At 41.3% G+C, this 18,422-nt stretch overlaps 1 protein-coding gene across 2 annotated transcripts in view; it reads left to right on the top strand.

Moving 5' to 3' along the window:
* The window catches only part of GRIK3 (glutamate ionotropic receptor kainate type subunit 3), a 344,698-nt gene that overhangs the window by 313,809 nt on the left and 12,467 nt on the right, over positions 1-18,422 (top strand). The window lies entirely within an intron of this gene.

Below are 18,422 nucleotides of genomic sequence, written 5' to 3'. Positions count from 1 at the left end.
ACTTTCTGCCTCACCATACCCCAGTGAGGTAGCATTCTTACCCCTGCTTCACAGAGGTGAAAACTGAAACTCAGAGGGAGGAAAGGATTTGGCCAAAGTCACGCAGCTGGAAAGTGTAGACTAGAGAATCCAGACCTCTGAAGTCCAAATTCAGCAATAATTCCATCGTGTATAAAAATAGTAGTAATCTTGCCCAATAATAATACATATATAACCCAGATCAAATATTTGCCTTCTTCAAGAGGGGCAGAAGGAGGGAGACAATTTGGATCATATAATTTCAGAAAATATATGTTGGAAACTGTTATTACATGTAACTGGGAAAAAACAATATCTATGAAAAAAAGGAAGGAGGGAAGGAAGGAAGGAAGGAAGGAGGGAAGGAAGGAAGGAAGGAAGGAAGGAAGGAAGGAAGGAAGGAAGGAAGGAAGGAAGGAAGGAAGGAAGGAAGGAAGGAAGGATGGAAGGAAGAATGGGAGGATGGAAGGAAGGAAGGAGGGAAGAAGGGAGGGAGGGAGGAAGGGAGGGAGGGAGGGAGGGAGGGAGGAAGGAAGGAAGGAAGGAAGGAAGGAAGGAAGGAAGGAAGGAAGGAAGGAAGGAAGGAAGGAAGGAAGGAAGGAAGGAAGGAAGGAAGGAAGGAAGGAAGGAAGGAAGGAAAGAAGGAAGGAAGGAAGGAAGGAAGGAAGGAAGGAAGGAAGGAAGGAAGGAAGGAAGGAAGGAAGGAAGGAAGGAAGGAAGGAAGGAAGGAAGGAAGGAAGGAAGGAATCCTACCCAGCCTTGCTCCTGTTCAGTTGGAAATCCTGAGACCCAGATTGCTCAAGCTGAAATGCTGGGAGAAAACTTGCTCAGCATGGATGATCATAGCAGCAAGGGAGAAAACAGAGATGGCATTGATTCAGGAGCTGTGCTTCCTCCCACACCAGAATCAACTTGGAGCCTGAAGGAATAGCCCCTTCCTTAAATCAGTTTAAGAAATAACTGTTTTTGGAACCTCCAGGAATCTCTACTGGCCTACCTGCCATTGATTATCTCCAATTTATCTTGTCTACATCTTGTTTTTGCTTGATTATTTTCATACTGTCTCCCATACTGGACTGTGAACTCCTTGAGAGCAGAGACTAGTTTTTGTTGCCTTTCTTCATCTCTTCAGTAGTTAGCATATTGCTTGGCACATAGTAGGTATTTAGTAAATGTTTGTTGACTGCCAGATTTTCTTCCAGACCATATCCCCTATTCCTAGCAGTGATCTGGCAGGGTAAGAATGCCAGACTTCCTATTCACTCACTGGGTTCCAGAGTACTCCACTATCTATGTGACCTTGAGCAAGTCATAAGGAAGTTGTGTAGTGTGATGAAGAGTGCATTTCATTGATTTGGAATCAGAGGATCTGGGTTCAGATCTCTGCTCTGCTCCTTACTACCTATATGACCTTACACAAATCAATAATATCTCTAGGTCCCCTTTTCCTCATCTGAAAAATGAAGTAGGAACCAATGACTCCTGAGGTGCCTTCTAAATTGAGACTCCTGCATACCTCTTGGGACCTCAGTTTTCTCATCTGTTAAATAAAAATAATGATATTAATAATAATAGCTTTTCTATAGCTCTTTAAAATTTACAAAGCACTCTGAAAATAGTATCTCATTTAATCCTTACAACAACCCTGGGAGGGAGGTGCTATTATTATCCCCATTTAACATATGAGAAAACTGAGGCAGAAAGAAAATAACTTACCTAGAGTCTCATCACTATAAGGCAGGATTTGAACACAGGCTTTCTTATTTCCATTCTAGTTCTCTATCCCCTCTCTTACACCTAGCAGATTCTTGTGTATAATGGGCTTTATACACCATGGCAATTACTCAATTAAGCACCTATTGTGTGAGAGGCATTGTGCTGGCTGTTAAATATGAGTCCAGGGTCCCAAGAATTTATCAAGGCTGTCTCAATCCAAGGGCCAGCTCCCACTAGAGGCACTCTTTCTCTGTCCCCGGACCATTCTTCCCTTCCCCCTGAACCCTTCCTTTCCCCAAGCTCAGCTCCTTCCAAGAAATACCACTACAGACAGCCAGCCCCTGATGAGCTGCAAATGGGGCTTGAATGAGAAGGAAAGGAAAGGGCTGAGACAGAGCCAGGGGGAGCCTTTGGAGGATTTGGTGCTGCCATTCTATGAAGAAGAAGAAGAAGAAGAAGAGGGGAGGGGAAGGAAGAGGGAGGGAAAAGCTTTTTCCTCCTTCTTGTTGACTAGATTCTGGCCCTCCAGAGGTGCTGTTACCAAGCATTACAGATTGGCAGGAAGTTAAAGGCTCTTGGCTTTGCCTAGGGCCTATGAAAAGCTGAGAGGGGTGGGAGGGAGGGAGTGGGGGAAGGCATGTGGGTGTGAATATTCCAGGCTGCAGCAGGTTCTTTGACTGTGCTAAAAGCCTTGGCTCATACATTAAGCATGAGCCCTATTTCCAAGCAAAGTTTCCCCCATCAAAGGGAAAGGGCCCCAGCAAGTCCCATCCAGAGTCATCGACCACCACCAATGATTGGATCCCTTCTCCTCCTTTGCCTTCCCTCCCCACTGAGGAGGCTCACATTGGCTTCCAGGCTCCAGCTCCCCACAGAGATGCTGTCCTCATGCTGAGCAGCTGCCTCTCGCCTCAATGCCTCCCCCCAGCCAAATACATACATACTCTTATTTTCCCTGGATAGAGAGGTAGAGAGAGAAAAGAAAGGAGAGAGAAAGAGAGGAGATGGATGGAGTGGTGAAGAGGAGAAGAGAGGGAAGGAGAGAGGAAAAGGAGAAGGAGGGAGGAGAGAAGGGAAAAGGAGAGATGAATGGAATAAAGAAGAGAAGAATAAAGTGAGGAGAGAGATAAAGGAGGAAAGATGGAGAAGGGAGGGGGAAAAGGGAGACAGGGAAGAAAGGAGAGAAGAAGAAAGGGAGAAGGTAGAAGAAGGGAGGAAGGAGAAGAAGAGAATGGAGTGATAAATAGGAAAAGGGAGAAATATGGAGATGGTGCTCAAAGGAGAGAGATGGAGGAAAGGGGGAGAGACAGAAGAAGCAGGGACAGAAATGGGAGAAACAGAGAAGGTATGAAGAGAGAAAGAGGGAAGAAGAGAAAGGGGAAATGCCAGAGATAGAGAGAAAATGAGTAAGGAGAAATAAAGGGAGAGGAAGAAAAGGGAAATGAGAAGGAATGGAAGAAGGTAGAAAGAGATAGGGAAAGAGAGTTGGAGAGAGAAAGGGACTGGGAAAAGAGAGGAGAAAGAGGGAAACGAGAGATTGCAGAAATCAAGCTGCTTTCAGTCAGCTGAATAGAAAAGAGACTCCATATTGCCTTTCATCTCCAGATGGCCAAGAAACTTTTCAGTGTGCCTGACCACCACTGCTCCCACTTTAATCTGAATGCAGTTTTTCTGCCTGTCCCTTTCCCCATTTTCATTAATAGGAGGAGCAAGTTGTTCAGGAAGAGTAAAGAATGAATGTAGATCAGACTCAAATTGTGGTAAATTAACAAAGTGGAAGTCTAACACCCACAAGGCATATTCCTCTAACAAACCTACTTCCTTCCCCCAGTTAATGGTGGGAATGGTGGAGTCAAGGTTGTAGTAGAGCTAAAAGAGATGTTAGACATCAGCTAATCTGATCCCTTCATTTTACAAACAAGGAAACTGAGGCCTAAGGAAGTTAAGGGACTTATTAAAGATCTCACAAGTAGGAAGTCCCAGAGTCAGGATTTGAACCCAGGTCTCTGATTCTGACACCACCATCCTTCCCACTATATCATACTGCCTAATATAGCAGTATTCTTCCTGGGTGGATGGCAGCAATGATACCACTAATCAGAAAACAGATTTTGTTGTTTTAACTTTCTGCAAGGATTCCTCTCACCTCCATCTTGAAAAGTCCATGGGGACTTTCTCTTGAGAAAGTGATAATAACAGTTAACTTTTCCTCATTTAAATCAATTCAATACTCATTTATTAAGTGGCTGCTATTTTCCAGGTGCTATGCATACAAAGGCATTAAAGAAACAGTCCCTGCCCTCAAAGAGCTTACATTCATGGGATCATAAATCTAAAGCTTGGAAGGGAAGCCATTGAGTTCAGCCCCACCTCACTTTATAGGTGGAGGAAATTGAAGCCCAATGACTTGTCCTCAGACCCACAGGCACAGGAGTAAGTTTCAGAGGTAGGAACTGGGCTCAGCTCTTCAGAATATTAAGTCAAGTTCTTTGGTTCCAAATCCACCACACTTGCCACTGTACCAAATTGTCTCTCAGAGAAGCAACTGCAAGATCATTTGCAGAGGGAAAGGATACTAATGCCAAGGGCAGCTTTCTATAGGAGATAGCATATATCATTTTACAACTTCAAAATACTTATATTTTCCCAACTGAGCATCCCAGCAGACCTGTGAGGAAGACAGAAAGGAGAGTCATTCCCATTTTCCAGAGGAAGAAACTGAGATCCAAATGATAGGGTACTTGCACAGTGCCTGACACATAATAATTACTTAATAATCGCTCCATCGACCTACTCATCTATATATCTACCTTTCTGTTTGTCTTCTATATGCCTGTTCATTTGTCTATCTACCTACCAATCCAATCCATCCATTTATCTATCAACAGTCTACCAAAGAGATCAGGGATAGTATATCTGTCTCCCAGTTCATGTTATTTTCCCTGGCACAGAACTGAGATGGAACTGGAGGAGAAGAGGAATGAGGGAGAAGGAAGGCAGAGAGCCAAAACTTTTGAAAGTAAATGCCCAGGCAATGTCAGTGCCAGCACAGGCTGGCATCAAGGGTCACTGATAGGCCAAGACAGCCAGACTCTCCATTGTCTCTCAGTTTCCAGGTGAGCTCTAGACTGATTGCCTGCCTCTTTCCCTTCCCTTCCTCCCTTCTTCTCTTCCTCTGGGGTATGGGGTGGGGGGTGGGGAATGTGGCTGCAAGCAACATCAGGATTTGAAAGGAAATCAGAATTTTCAAAGTTGTCTGAGAACGGCAGGCATCAGCCCATAGAGCCAGCCACATGTTGTCCTCCCTCCTTAGAAGATAAAAATTAATTACAAGATGAAACAGGGGGACTTTGAAACCACTGTTTGGCTGTAAAAATTCATAAGAAGAAAAATGTAAAAGATGGAAAGGGACGCAAGAAACTGGGGGCACCCCAAGAGAGATGCCTCCTTTGAAATGAGACCATCTTAAATCCCAGGCAATTCTCTTTCTTTTTGTTGGTGGCTTCATAGATCTGGATGAGATTATGTCAATTGGCCTTTGAGTGGCAGCATCAACTTTAGAAAGTCCAGAAGTTAGTATTGGGGAACTTCTGGGTTTGTTGTTTTTCAGCCCAATTCCAAGAGGGCACCCCCAGATACATCAGACAAACTCTCAGCTTGGTGTCTCATAGTGGTCTTTGGATGATCCAAGAGCTTACAGCTAATGAATTAGAGATAGGAGAGAAAAAAAAAAAGAAAGGAGAAAGAAAAATAGAGGGAGGTATGAAAAGGTAAAAGAAAAATATAATGGGAAGAGGTGAGAGAGACAGAAAGGGTAGGGAGAGAGACACACAGACAGAGACAGAGACAAAGAAAGAGAGAGGGGGAGGGAGAGGAGAGAGAGAGAAAAGAGAGAGAAGGGGAGAGAGAGAGAAAGAGAGGGAAGGAGAAGGAAGAAGAGTAGGGAAGAAGAGAGAGTAAAGAAGAAAGAGGAAAATAAAAGGAGGTATCTGGAGAAGGTGACTCTAAAGAATCTCTCTACTCAGTTCTATCTATTTCTGGTTCACTAATAAAAACACTATACAGTTGTATTCTCATTCCTGCTACCATGGAAATTGTACTAAAACAGAGTCAAGAGATCTGAGTTCAAATTCTGGCTTAAGTTATTGGCTCTGATGTCTGTGAACAGGTCCCTCCCCCTTCCTGGGTCTCAGTTTCTCCACCTATAAAATGAGGAAGTTGGACAGGGACTTGACAGTCTCTAAGATCCCTTTCTGCTGCAGCATTTTGAGAAGTCCCATGCAAACCCTAGTTGTGACCTAGATTAGGTTTTTCTTTACAGAAAGAGGCCATACCCTGAAGTTCCTGAGGGTGAAAACTCCCTTAACCAATTAAGCAATCAATGAACATTTATTAAGCACCTGATTTGTGCCAAGCACTGTACTTGGGGTTAGAAATACAGGAACAAAAAGTGAACACTCCATGCCCCTGAGGAGCTCACATTCTGTCCAATTCCATCAAGCTCCTTGTCCCTGTATCCCTGCTCCCAGTCTTGACTGGGTTCCTACATAAAAGAATCTACCCACTGCACCACACCCCCCACCTTGATATATTCTCCTGGTCTAAGACACTTCCATTCTCCCCCTTTGTAAACTCAAGCTGAGTCTTCAAAATGGATTTTAATAGTGATTAAGGAAAGAAAGACCAAAAATGAAGATTCCAGAAATGAAGATAAGAGTAAAAGGTGACATTTATATAGTCCTTTCAGCTTTACCCATTGCTTTATAGACATTATGCCATTTGATCTTCATTGCAACTCTATGCTGTCAAACAGATACTATATATAGTATGTATATGTCTGTGTGCATATATGTATGGATGTATGTTTTTATACATACACACATCTCCAGCTAGTAAATGAGGCAGTTGAGCCTTAAGAGACAGCAAGGTGGCACAATGGATAGAGCACTGGAGCTGGAGCCAGGAAGCCAGGAAGATCTGTGTTAAATCCAATCTCAGACACTTACTAGCTAGTAAGTTATCTTCCAGTGTTATCTTCCTGTGTGATCTTGGACAAGTTGTTCAACTGCTTTCTGCCTCAGTTTCCTCAACTGTAAAATGGATGCAATAGTAGCACCTACCTTCTAGGATTGTTGTGAAGATCAAATGAAATAGTATTTGTAAGAGGGCTTGGTGCATAGTAAGTACTCAATAAAATGCCAGGTGTTGTTATCATTATCTAAAGGCTTCCATGATTTGTCCATGGCCACATGTGGAATCAAAAAACCTGAGTTCAGATCCTGACTTTGTCCCTGGCTACCTGTGTGGCAATGGGCAGTTCCCACTCTAGGCTTCACTTTCCTCACATGTAAATTAAGTAAGTTGCTCTAGATGAATTTTGAGATATCTTCCAGCTCTCAATCTATAAACCTATGCTAGTAGATGTCAGAGGGGAATTTGAACCTGACTCCTGGACAACTAAGTGGTACAGTGGATAGAGTGCCAGGTCTGGAGTCAGGAACACTCATCTTTTTGAGTTCAGTTCCAGCCTCAGACACTTTCTAGCTTGTGTGATCCTGGGCAAGTCATTTAGCCCTAGTTGCCTCAGTTTCCTCATCTGCCAAATGAGCTAGAGAAGGAAATGTCAAACCACTCCCATGTCTTTGCCAAAAACAGAAAAGCAAAAAAAAAAGGAATTATGAAGAGTCAGACATGACTGAAACAAATAAACAAATCTCCTGACTCCATGTCTAGCTGACTTTCCACTGGTCTTGTCTGAATGATGACAATGATCAGTCACAGTGACTGGGGTCTCATGCTAAAATTGCTCTCAATATACCATAAAGCAGGAACTTCTCAGAAGGAGAAAAGGAAGAGATGAGATGAAATGGCACAGGAGGTACTGATCAGCACCAAATACAGAAGTTGAGCCTAGGTAATTATTTAATGAGGGTAGGGGCCAGGTACACCTGGAGGCTATGTCAATCCTTCATGCTAATCGGGGCTATGTCCAGAGGGGATACTTCTAGACCCCAACAGCTTGTTATCACGTTTTCTTCTTTCTCTAAAGAGCCCATAAAGACCTTCAGAAGAAGAAGAAAAAGCAATCTCTGTCTCAGTGCCCTAAGAGAAAGAAAGGAGGTACCCCCAGACTAATGCCAAGAAACTGAGAGTGCCCTGAGAAGTAAAAATTGGGGGGTGGCACAGGAAAGCAGGTCACAACTGGGTTATGAGACTTTTAGACAGAGAAATGAAAATTAGACAAGTCATTGGAAATCAGACTGGATTTGGTGTCAATGGATCTAGATTTAAATCCTTTCTCTGCCACTTATGACCTTAGGATAGTCACAACCTCTAAATTTCCTCAATGATAAAATGAAAAGATTGGACTAAATGGCCTCCAAGACTCTTTATTACTTTAGAGCTAAGATCTTTAGACTAGAAACCATGACATCAAAGGACCCATTGAAAAAATCAGAGCTATTTATCCTAGAGGAGAGAAGATGTGGTGATTAATGTAGTACCAGTCTGGGAACATTTGAATAATTGTGATTTTAAAGAATTAATTATTCTTTAAATAATTAATTAATCATTTACAATTAATTATTTATTTATTTTGTTTATTTGTTTATATTATATATTATTTATAATTATTTATATAATTAAATAAAGAATTAAAGAATCTCTCTCTGGAGAGAAAGAACTGAGTTCAAATCCCCTCTCTGTTGCTTGCTAACTGTGTGATATTAGACAAGCCCACTTATGTATCTCCAGTTCTCAGTTTCCTTCTTGTAAAATGGCAGGAACAGACTAATGGCTTCTGAGTTTCCTTCTATCTCTAATCCTATAAACCAATGAGTAGACATTTCTCATTGTTGTTCAGTTGTTTCAATTGTGTCTGACTCTTTGTGACCTCATTTTGGGTTTTCTTGGTAGATGCTGGAATGGCTTGCCATTTCCTTCTCCAGATAATTTTACAGATGATGAAATGGAGGCAAACAGGGTTAAATGACTTGCCCAGGGTCACACAGATGGTAAGTGTCTGAAACCAGATCTGAACTCAGGATATGACTCTTTCTGACTTCAGATCCAGCAGTCTATCCACTTCACCACCTAGCTGCCTCAGACATTTTCTAGTTTGCCCCCAACAACAGAACTGGTAATAATGGGTAGAAAGATGAAGAGAGGGAGACTTGGATTCTATACAAGAAAAACAAGTCAAGTCGAGTCAAGTAGCTTTCTATAAGTGCTCAGTGTATACCAGGTAATGTACTAAGTAATAGGAATTTGTGGAAGAAAGCACACAAAGAACATCAAAAAGTATGAGGAGGAAGGAGAAAGTGGAAGGGTGGAGAAGTGGATAGAGAAAATCCAGAAGGTCAATAAGACATGACTAGCCTGGTCAGCTCTCTTTAAAATGAAGGTTTTGGGGGCAGCTATGTAGCACAGTGGAAAGAGAGCCAGGCTTGTTCAGAAGGACCTGAGTTCAAATCTGATCTCAGATAATTTCTAGATCTTTGACCCTGGCCAAGTCACTTAACCCCAATTGCATAGGACTTACCTCTGTCTTAGAAGTGATACTAGGACTGAAAGTAAGGGTTAAAACAATAAGGATCTGAGAGGAGCTGACTAATCAGAAGAAAGACCTCCAGGGGTAGAGTGAACATCTGGGGTGGAAAAGCTGGCATGTGGTGGGAAAAGTCTGGAGTCCAGAAAGGAATTGCAACCATTCTGTAATAAAAGGTGAAAGGCATTCCTCATCAGAGATTGAACTTCAGGCTCTCTGAAATCCTTTATAGTGCCAAGATCCTATGATTCTGTGAAAGATCAAATTTAGGAATGGGATGCCATGACTAGTAGTCCTTTTGATAGCATCAGAGATCTGTAGATGGGACAAACCTTTGAGCTCATTTAATTGACTCTAGAGTTAGGAGGTGAGATGACTTGCCCAAGGTCACACAAGGAGTAGACATCAGTGGTGGGATTTGAACCCAGGTCCTCTGGCTCCAGAACCAATGCTATTTTCCCTGTATCACACCACGATCTCTAGCCCTCCAGCATCCCTGAGATGCCAGATGCATGGTACATTTGGTGGGACCCAAGAGATTGGTCTTAGTCATTTCCCTTCATCTCTCAAAGCTACAGTCATTCAGTCAGCTCACCAGGGAGAGAAGATCACACACATCCCATCTCTGCCAAGGAGAGGAGGCAAGAAGGAGGCACTGGGGGCTGACAGACCTGCTTCAGGACCTCAGCAGTGAGTTTAAACATCCACTCTACAGTCTGCCTCTGATCAAGGAGGATGTGGAAAGACATCTTGCCTTAGGCAAGCCAGGGGCAACTGCTCCTCAGAAGACAGGGATTGTAGCCGCAGCAGGAGACCAGCAGAACTGGATGGAGTCTGATTCCCTCACGGTAGACTACAGCCTTGCTAATAGACCAAGTAGGATAAGGGGCAGCTACGTGGCTCGGTGGATTGAGAACAGAGCCTAGAGATGGGAGGTTCTGGGTTTAGCTAGGACCTCAGACACTTTCTATCTGTGTGACCCTGGGCAAGTCACTTAGCCCCCATTGCCTAGCTCTTAGCACTCTTCTCACCTAAAAGCAATCCATGATATTGCTTTTAAGACAGAAGGTAAGGACTCTTCTGCCTTGGAACTACTACAGAGTATTGATTCCAAGATGGAAGGTAAGGGTTTAAAAAGAAAGATGGAAGGTAAGGGTCTTTTTTAATAAAGTAAAATAAAATAAAATAAAATAAAGGAATTGAGTAGGCTGTCCAGGATTCAGTCCATGAAATTATAGGCTTTAGAACACAGAGGAAAATATCAAAGCTGAAAAGGACCTTAGACCAGAGAGTGTGAGAGCTGGGACATATATTAGAATATGGAATGTCAGAGTTGGAAAAGTGCTTTAAAATAGAATATATCATTTTAGAGCACAGAGGAACCTTAGAATATAGAAAATTCAAGGTCAGATGTTGGCTGGACTTTCAAAAATACCTCAACTGGACCTTAGAAGCCATTGAGTCTAAACCCCCCATTTAACAGATAAAGAAGCTGGTGTCCATCACAGCCCGTCTACATCTCCTGCATGATTCTTGTCCCTGGCATTCCATACATTCTTTTTTTTTGGGGGGGGGGTTAAGCTCTTTATGTCTTAGAATTGATGCTAGGTATCATTCCAATGCAGAAGAGCATTAAGGGCTAGACAAATGAGAGTGAGTGTCTTGCCCAGTCTGAGGCCAGATTTGAACCAAGGACCTCCCATCTTTTTTTTTAAACCCTTACCTTGTATCTTAAAATAAATACTAAGTATTGGTTTTAAGGCAGAGGGGCAGTAAAAGCTAGGCAATGAGGGTTAAATGACTCGACCAATGTCACACAGAAAGTGTCTGGGGTCATATTTGAACCCAGGACCTTCCATCTCTCAACCTACTGAGCCACCTTGCTCCCCCATACATTCCCCCACCAGAATAGCATCACTGGAAGAATATTGGCATTAAAAAAAGATGGGCTTTTTTGCCCCAAGATAATCACCGGAAAGAAATCACTCGGGATCCACATTTTATTCAGGGTGTGTCAATTATGTCTTTGTAATAGACTCAAGTTTCACCAAGAATTCTGATTGCAACCAAAACTTGAAAAAAAGACACCAAATTTTAATTTCCTCATAGAAACAATTTGAAGTCACCACCTGTAAAATGAGGAAGCTCTTTGAAGGAAAACAAAATGTTCAGGAAGTCCAGAGTGAAATATAATTGGCAGGAGGCAGAACTGTACGATGAGAAACTTTTCTCCCTGACATTGATTTAAAAGCCTGGCAGGGATTCATAGAAGAAAAGGGGGGTGATGAGATATTGAGAATGAGCACAGAGGAAAATGTTGGCAGGAATCATTCTGTAAACACTTGGGAACCATATATTGTTAAACTATGGAAAGAAAGAGAAATAGAATTATTATCCAGTGTTTCTGCTGAATATCTAAGTGATCTTAAGCTCATCACTTCCTCTCTTTTTCATTTTCTTCACTTATAAAATGGATGAAATACAATTCAAAAAAGAATGTAGTAAATATCTAATTTGTGCAAGGTAGCACGTTATCCAGCATAGTAGATTGAAGGCTGGCCTTGATTTTTTTTAAAAATTCTTACCTTCTGTCTTGGAATCAAGATGCTATTCATTCCAAAGCAGAAGAGCAGTAAGAATTAGGCAATTGGGGGTTAAGGGATTTGCCAGCTAGGAAATGTCAGAGGCCAGAATTAAACCCAGGACCTCCTATTTCTAAGCCCAATTCTCAATCCACTAAGCCACCTAACTACCCCAACTGGCTTTGAATTTAGGAAGACTTGACTTAAATCCTGCCTTTGACAACATAGTAATTCTGTGACCCCAAAAAAGACTCAGGTTCCCAGTGCTCCTTCCCCCTACCCCCAGCAACCGTTTGGAAGAGGATTATTTAATCTGGGGTCCATGAACTTTTTTAAAAAAATAATTTGATTACTGTATTTTTCAATATAATTTGTCTCCCTTGCAAATTCTTTTAAACATTTAAAAACATCATCCTGTACAGGGATACCTAGATTTTAATTGCCAAAAGGATTCATTGCCTAGAAAAGATTAGGAGCTCCTGCTCTAAAACTATGTTACAGATGGAGTGCTGCTGATCAACATCATCCATGGCAAGAATTTCCACCATCAAAGTCCCCCAAACTTTTGAAATCACAGGCCCCCATGTTCCTCTCCAAAATGAGTCCAGACACCCTATTGGTCAAAGCGTCCCCTGACCCTGAGGAGCTCCCACTCTGCAGGGCTGACACTAGGGTAAGAGACAACAACACGGCTCCTCCTCTCACATGCCCCAGGATGCTGTAGAAGAGAGAGCTCTCGCGGAGTGGAGCTGGGATCCTTACTATTCCATGCAGCGCCCTCAGGTGAACCCCTGGTGGACAGAGGGGAGGTCAGAGAGGGGATTTGGGACAGATGGCTACAGAGGGACACACCGCTTTGATTACAAGATAGAATGGATAACCAGGGGGAGCGCCAGAGAACCGAGTGTTCTCATGCTCCCCCAGAAATAACTGGAGAGAAATGATGAACTGTTCCGAGCGTGGATCAGATAAGGACCAGAGACTCCATTCCTAGGGATAAGGAGACCAATTAATTTAGGGAAAAGGATCTCATTTCCAGGACAGACAATATCGTAGGTTCTCTACAAAGTCCCGTGGGAGGTTACCTCCCAGGGCTAGTCCCCAGCTTTCAGCTGCTAGTGGAATATATGAATACTGTTATATGCATATGTGTGTACAATATTATATATATATATATATATAATATATGTATGTATATTCAGCCTCACTCTGAAACGTTAAATTCTCAAGATTAAGTATCTTCAATTGGGGAAAATCAATTTACTCCTTCCAAGAGGCTGGAGTTAAAAGTGGTGAGCCCGAAACTTACTTTCTTGCCAATTTTACTGATAAAAAAAGCATCTACATCTTGGCAAAGTGCCCTATACTGACTGCTCCCAACGATTGCATTAATTTATTTGGGTGACTGGTCCTGAAACACTGCTTATGAAAGCCGCCTCCTGAGCGGGGACAGGGAAGAAGGGTGGCCAGAGAGGCTGGGGGCAGCACCAGCTGGCCACAAGGGCTCTGTCGTTCCCCAGGACAGGAACGGCTCCTTTTTTCCCCATAATCGGTAGAAAGCAACAAAGATGACTTCAGTAGGGACTGAGTCTACACAATACCCTCTATTATTAATCCAACTTCTCCCTACTTTCTCATGATAGTATCACAGGTTTCATAGTCAGGTCTAAAAAGAGCCTTAGGTAATCTTTTATTAATTAGATAATTTATTATTATATTAATATTATTAGATAATATTAATTAGATAATTAATTAGATAATCTAGATCCTAGGTTGAGAACTAGAAGGGACTTTTCTTAGACATCATCTAGTTTAAACATTTCATTTTCTAAAGGAGGAAAACTGAGGTTAAGTGACTTCTCCAAGGTCATATAGCTAGTAGGTAACAGACCTGGGATTTAACCTAAGATCCTGATACTTAATCTAGCATTCTTTCCCCTGATCCATATTCCCTCTCCTTGTAGGGGTGAGTATACTGAGGGTCCAGGAGAAAATGTGATGTCAGGGTCACCAGACCCATAATAGCTGAGCTCAGACTAGAACCCAGGAGTTCTGGCTTCCAGACCAGGGCTCCTCTCACTGTGGTACAAAATTATATGCCAAGTAGAACAAGGTTAATATCACTTGACTCTAAAGCCAGTGTGGCCTTGGTTCTAATCTTGGCTCTGTAAATTGTGGGACGAATCCCTTCTGTTTTATAGGTCTCAGTCAAGGAAAGAAATATTTATTAAGTACCTGCTATGTGCCAGACACTGTGCTAAGTGCTAGAAGATGTCTCCCCTTCTGTGATATGTCTGGGAATACACCCTCCCCTCCTTGCTCCATGGGATAATAGCTCACACTTTTGTGAATTTGTTGGGCTCAAGGCTGCCAAATTGGAAATTACCACCACTACTACTACTACTACTACTACTACTACTACTACTACTACTACTACTACTACTACACTGAATTTGGAATCAGGGTCTCCATTCATTATTTGTGTGATCTTACACAAGTTCCCTCTCCATATCTCAGTTTCCACATCTGTAAAATTAATTTGGACTAGGCAATCTCCAAAGTCCCTTTTAAATTTCATCTTAAATTCCTCCAGGACAGGAACTGGGTCTTATTTGTATCCTCAACCCTGAGCAGAGACCCCTGCTTAATAAATATTTGACAAGTGAATGAATAAAGGAATGATTAGACTAATATCCCTTACCCCAGTTCAGGTTGAAATAGTCCCCTGAAAACCTGAACTGATTTTTCAGCCAAATGCAACCACAGACACTTATTAGCTGTGTGATCTTGAACAAGTCCTTTAACCTCCATCGATCTAGGTCTCCTCAACTGAAAAATGGGGATAGCACCTCCCAGGATTGACATGAAAATAAAATAAGATAATATCTGTAAAGTGCTTAGCATAGTATCTGGCCCCATAGTAGTCACTTAAAAAATGTTTCTTCCCTTGCCTCCCATCCCTCCTCCCATTTTGTCTCATGGTAAGGATCCCTTGAATTAGGCTGTCTCCAGAGGTGTCCACGCTGAAGTCCATACCCTGCTGCCATCTTCCAGCTCTCACTGTGAATTCTGAGGCTTCCTTCTGTCTTCTTTACTCATGCTCTCACCCTCTCATGGCATTTCACCCTCCTTTCCCTAGAAGCTTATCAGCCAGAGCTGATCTGGACCCCTTATCGTTCTGTCCCCTTCTAGACAACCAAATATTGGCCCATCGTGGCATTAGCATTCCAGAAACCCATGTCTGCATCACTCTTAGAAGGTATCATTTATCTACAGTAATAAGAGACATACATGGAATCACAGAACCATAGAAAGGGGTCTCAGAATGCAAAACATAAAATTTCAGAGCTAGGAAAGATGTTAGAATAGAAAATGTCAGAACTGGAAGGGAGCCCTTAGAACAGCCATTCTCAAGCTTTTTGGTTTCAGGATCCCTTTATACCCTTAAAAATCAAGGGCCCCTTTATATTTATAAAACTTATTGTGGACCCCAAAAACTTCTCTTTATGTGATTTGTATCTGTCAATATTTATCTATTTGAATTTAAAATGACCCATTTAAAATATTAATTTATAAATTTATTTAAAAATAATAATAGTAATACCCAATGAAATTGCATGTTGGCTGCAGGAAGAGTGGGTGGAGGGGAAGGAGGGAAATGATGTGATTATTGTAACCAAGGAATAATATTCTAAATTGACTAAATAAACTTATTCAAATGAAAAAAAATAATAATAAGCCCATGTGTTAACTTAAATAGCATAGTTTATGTAAAATAACTATATTTTACAAAATGAAAAAAAATTAGTGAGAAGACTGGCATTGTTTTATATATTTTTGCAAATCTCTTTCATGGCTGGTTAAAAGATGGCTGGATTCTCATATCTGCTTCTGAATACAATCTGTAGTGATGTTGTTTTGGTTCAAGTATATAAAGTCCAGCATCACACAGATATGTAACTGGAAAAGGAAAGAATGTTTCATTAGGCAAATAATGTCTCAGTCTTATTGTTGCTGTTGTTGTTTGTCCTTGATTTTTAGAGAAGAACAATGGCATTCTGGGGTGATGCCTTGACTTGTGCATGAATTGAATGTAAGTGAGGCAAAGTTGCACAAAGTCATCAGGTTAGTATTATTATGAAAATCGTTTTGACATCATGGAACTACCACTTCCCACTCAAGAGATCTTAGATACCTGCAGGGATTCTCAGACCACCTTTTCAGAACTGCTGCCTTAAAGCCTAGAATAGCAGAACTGGGAAGGTCCTTAAACTTAGAATTTGAAAAGACCCGAGAGCATAATTCAATTCAATAAGAATTCATTAAACACTTACTGTAATCCGAGCCCTTTGCTAAACACTGGGGATACTATGACCCTCAAGTTTGGGAAATGACAAGGAGGCCACTTTGTCTGGAATGTGAAAGATTTAGTTTAAAATAAGTCTAAGAAACTGAGGCAAACAGATAAATAACTTGCTTAGGGTCACACAGCTAGTAACTGAGGCTAAATTTGAACTCAGGTCATTGACTCCAAAAATTAAATTAAATTTAATTTAAAAGTCTGAGGAAAATAGGTTGAAGCTAGATTCATCAAGACTTTCAACACCAAGCTAAAGAGTTTGCCTTTTATTCTAGAGGCTATGAGAAATCACACTGAAGATTCTTGAGCTGAGGAGTGATGTCATCAAACCTTGACTTTATTTACTTATTTATTTTTTATCATTTACACATAATAACAAGTTTCTACATAAGTTTTCCAAAGTTATATGATCAAATGTGACTCCCTCCTTCCCTTCCCTCTCCACTCCTGGAGCTGGCAAACAATTTGATCTAAGTTATTCATGTATTATCACGTAAAACATACTTCCCTATTGGTCATTTTTAAGTGAATAATCATATAAAACCAAAACCCCAAAACATAAACCCAAATAAAAAGTGAAAAATGTGCTTTTATCTACATTCAGACTCCAACAGTTCTTTCTCTGGAGGTAGACAGCATTCTTGGTCATAAGTCCCTCAGAATTGTTTTGGATCATTGTATTGATGACAATATAATGACAGTTGGTCATTTCACAATATTGCTGTTACTGTGTACAATGTTTTTTGGTTCTGCTTATTTCACTCTGCATCAGTTCATGTAGGTCTTACCTGCTCTTTCCGAAATCATCCTGCTCATCATTCCTTACAACACAATAGTATTCCATCACCATAATATACCACAATTTGTTTAGCCATGCCCCAATTGAGGGACATCCTTTCCATTTCCAATTCTTTGCTACCACCAAAAGAGCTGCTACAAATATTTTTGTATAAGCAGATGCTTATAAGATGCTTATACAGACCTAGTAGTGGTATTACTGGATCAAATGCATTGTTTTATAGCCCTTTGGGCATAATTCTAAATTGTTCTACAGAATGGTTAGATAAGTTCACAACTCCACCAGCAATGCATTAGTGTCCCAATTTTGCCACATCCCCTTCCAAATCTTGTCTTTAGAGATTGTTTTGGCAGCTGTGTTAAGTATGGATTGGGGAGGAAAGAGCTGGGAATAGGGAACTAGTTAAGAAACTATTATAATAGCCAAGGTGAGAGGTGATTAGGGCTTAAATAGAGTGGTAGCTGTGTGTATGTAAAAGAATATGAATAGAAGAGATGGGATAATGGTAGATTGGACAAGACTTGGCAATTGGAAGGGAGAGTGAAGAGTCAAAAATGACTCTAAGATTGAGAACCTAGGCAACTGAACACAGTGATAATGGAATGGGGTTGGAAGGAAAAGGAAAGAGTGCATATATCAGAATAAAATAAAGTCAAATGAAAAATAAATGTTAAAAATAAAATAATAATGAATAGGCAGTTTTCACTTGATGAAATCAAAACTATCAATAAGTACATGAAATGGAAGCAAGAGCAAAAGTAGAGAAATGAAGAGTATAATATCTATCCCTCAGAGACTAGAGCAAAGTAAGAGAGAATGAGGGATAGTATAGTGGGGAATTGAGGTCTGGAGTATGGGAAAATAGGGAAAGGTGGCAGGTAGGTGGCACAATGGATAAAGTGCTGGCCTGGGCTTCCTGACTCATCTTGCTGAGTTCAAATCTGGACTCAGACACTTACTAACCATGTGATCCTGTGCAAGTCACTTCACCCTGTTTGCCTCAGTTTCATCATCTGTAAAATGAGCTGGAGAAGGAAATGGCAAACCACTCATACCTTTGCCAAGAAAACCCCAAATAGGGTCATGAAGAGTTGAAAATAGCTGAAAAACAACTGAACAAGGAGACAAGTTCTTCTACTAAGGGGGAGATGGTGGAGGGGACTTGAAGAGAGAAGAGATTTGCAATAACTACTCTGGGAGGTGGGCAGGAGCTAAATTAACTAAAGTGCTTCATTTACCTTACAGGGCTATAAAACACTGAATCACTATTCTTAATTACTGTCAAGGCTGTGCAATGACTCAGTGCCTCACTGGGTGACTATCCAGGTGCTTCCACCTTAAGCTACATGGCCCAGGCTATTTATCAACCAGTTTTCAAAGAAAGGAAGTAATGTGATGATC

This window comes from Monodelphis domestica, chromosome 4 (assembly GCF_027887165.1).
Source record: "Monodelphis domestica isolate mMonDom1 chromosome 4, mMonDom1.pri, whole genome shotgun sequence".
NCBI lineage: Eukaryota > Metazoa > Chordata > Mammalia > Didelphimorphia > Didelphidae > Monodelphis > Monodelphis domestica.
Note: the sequence above shows the minus strand (reverse complement) of the source record. Positions and strands in the feature narration are given on the sequence as shown.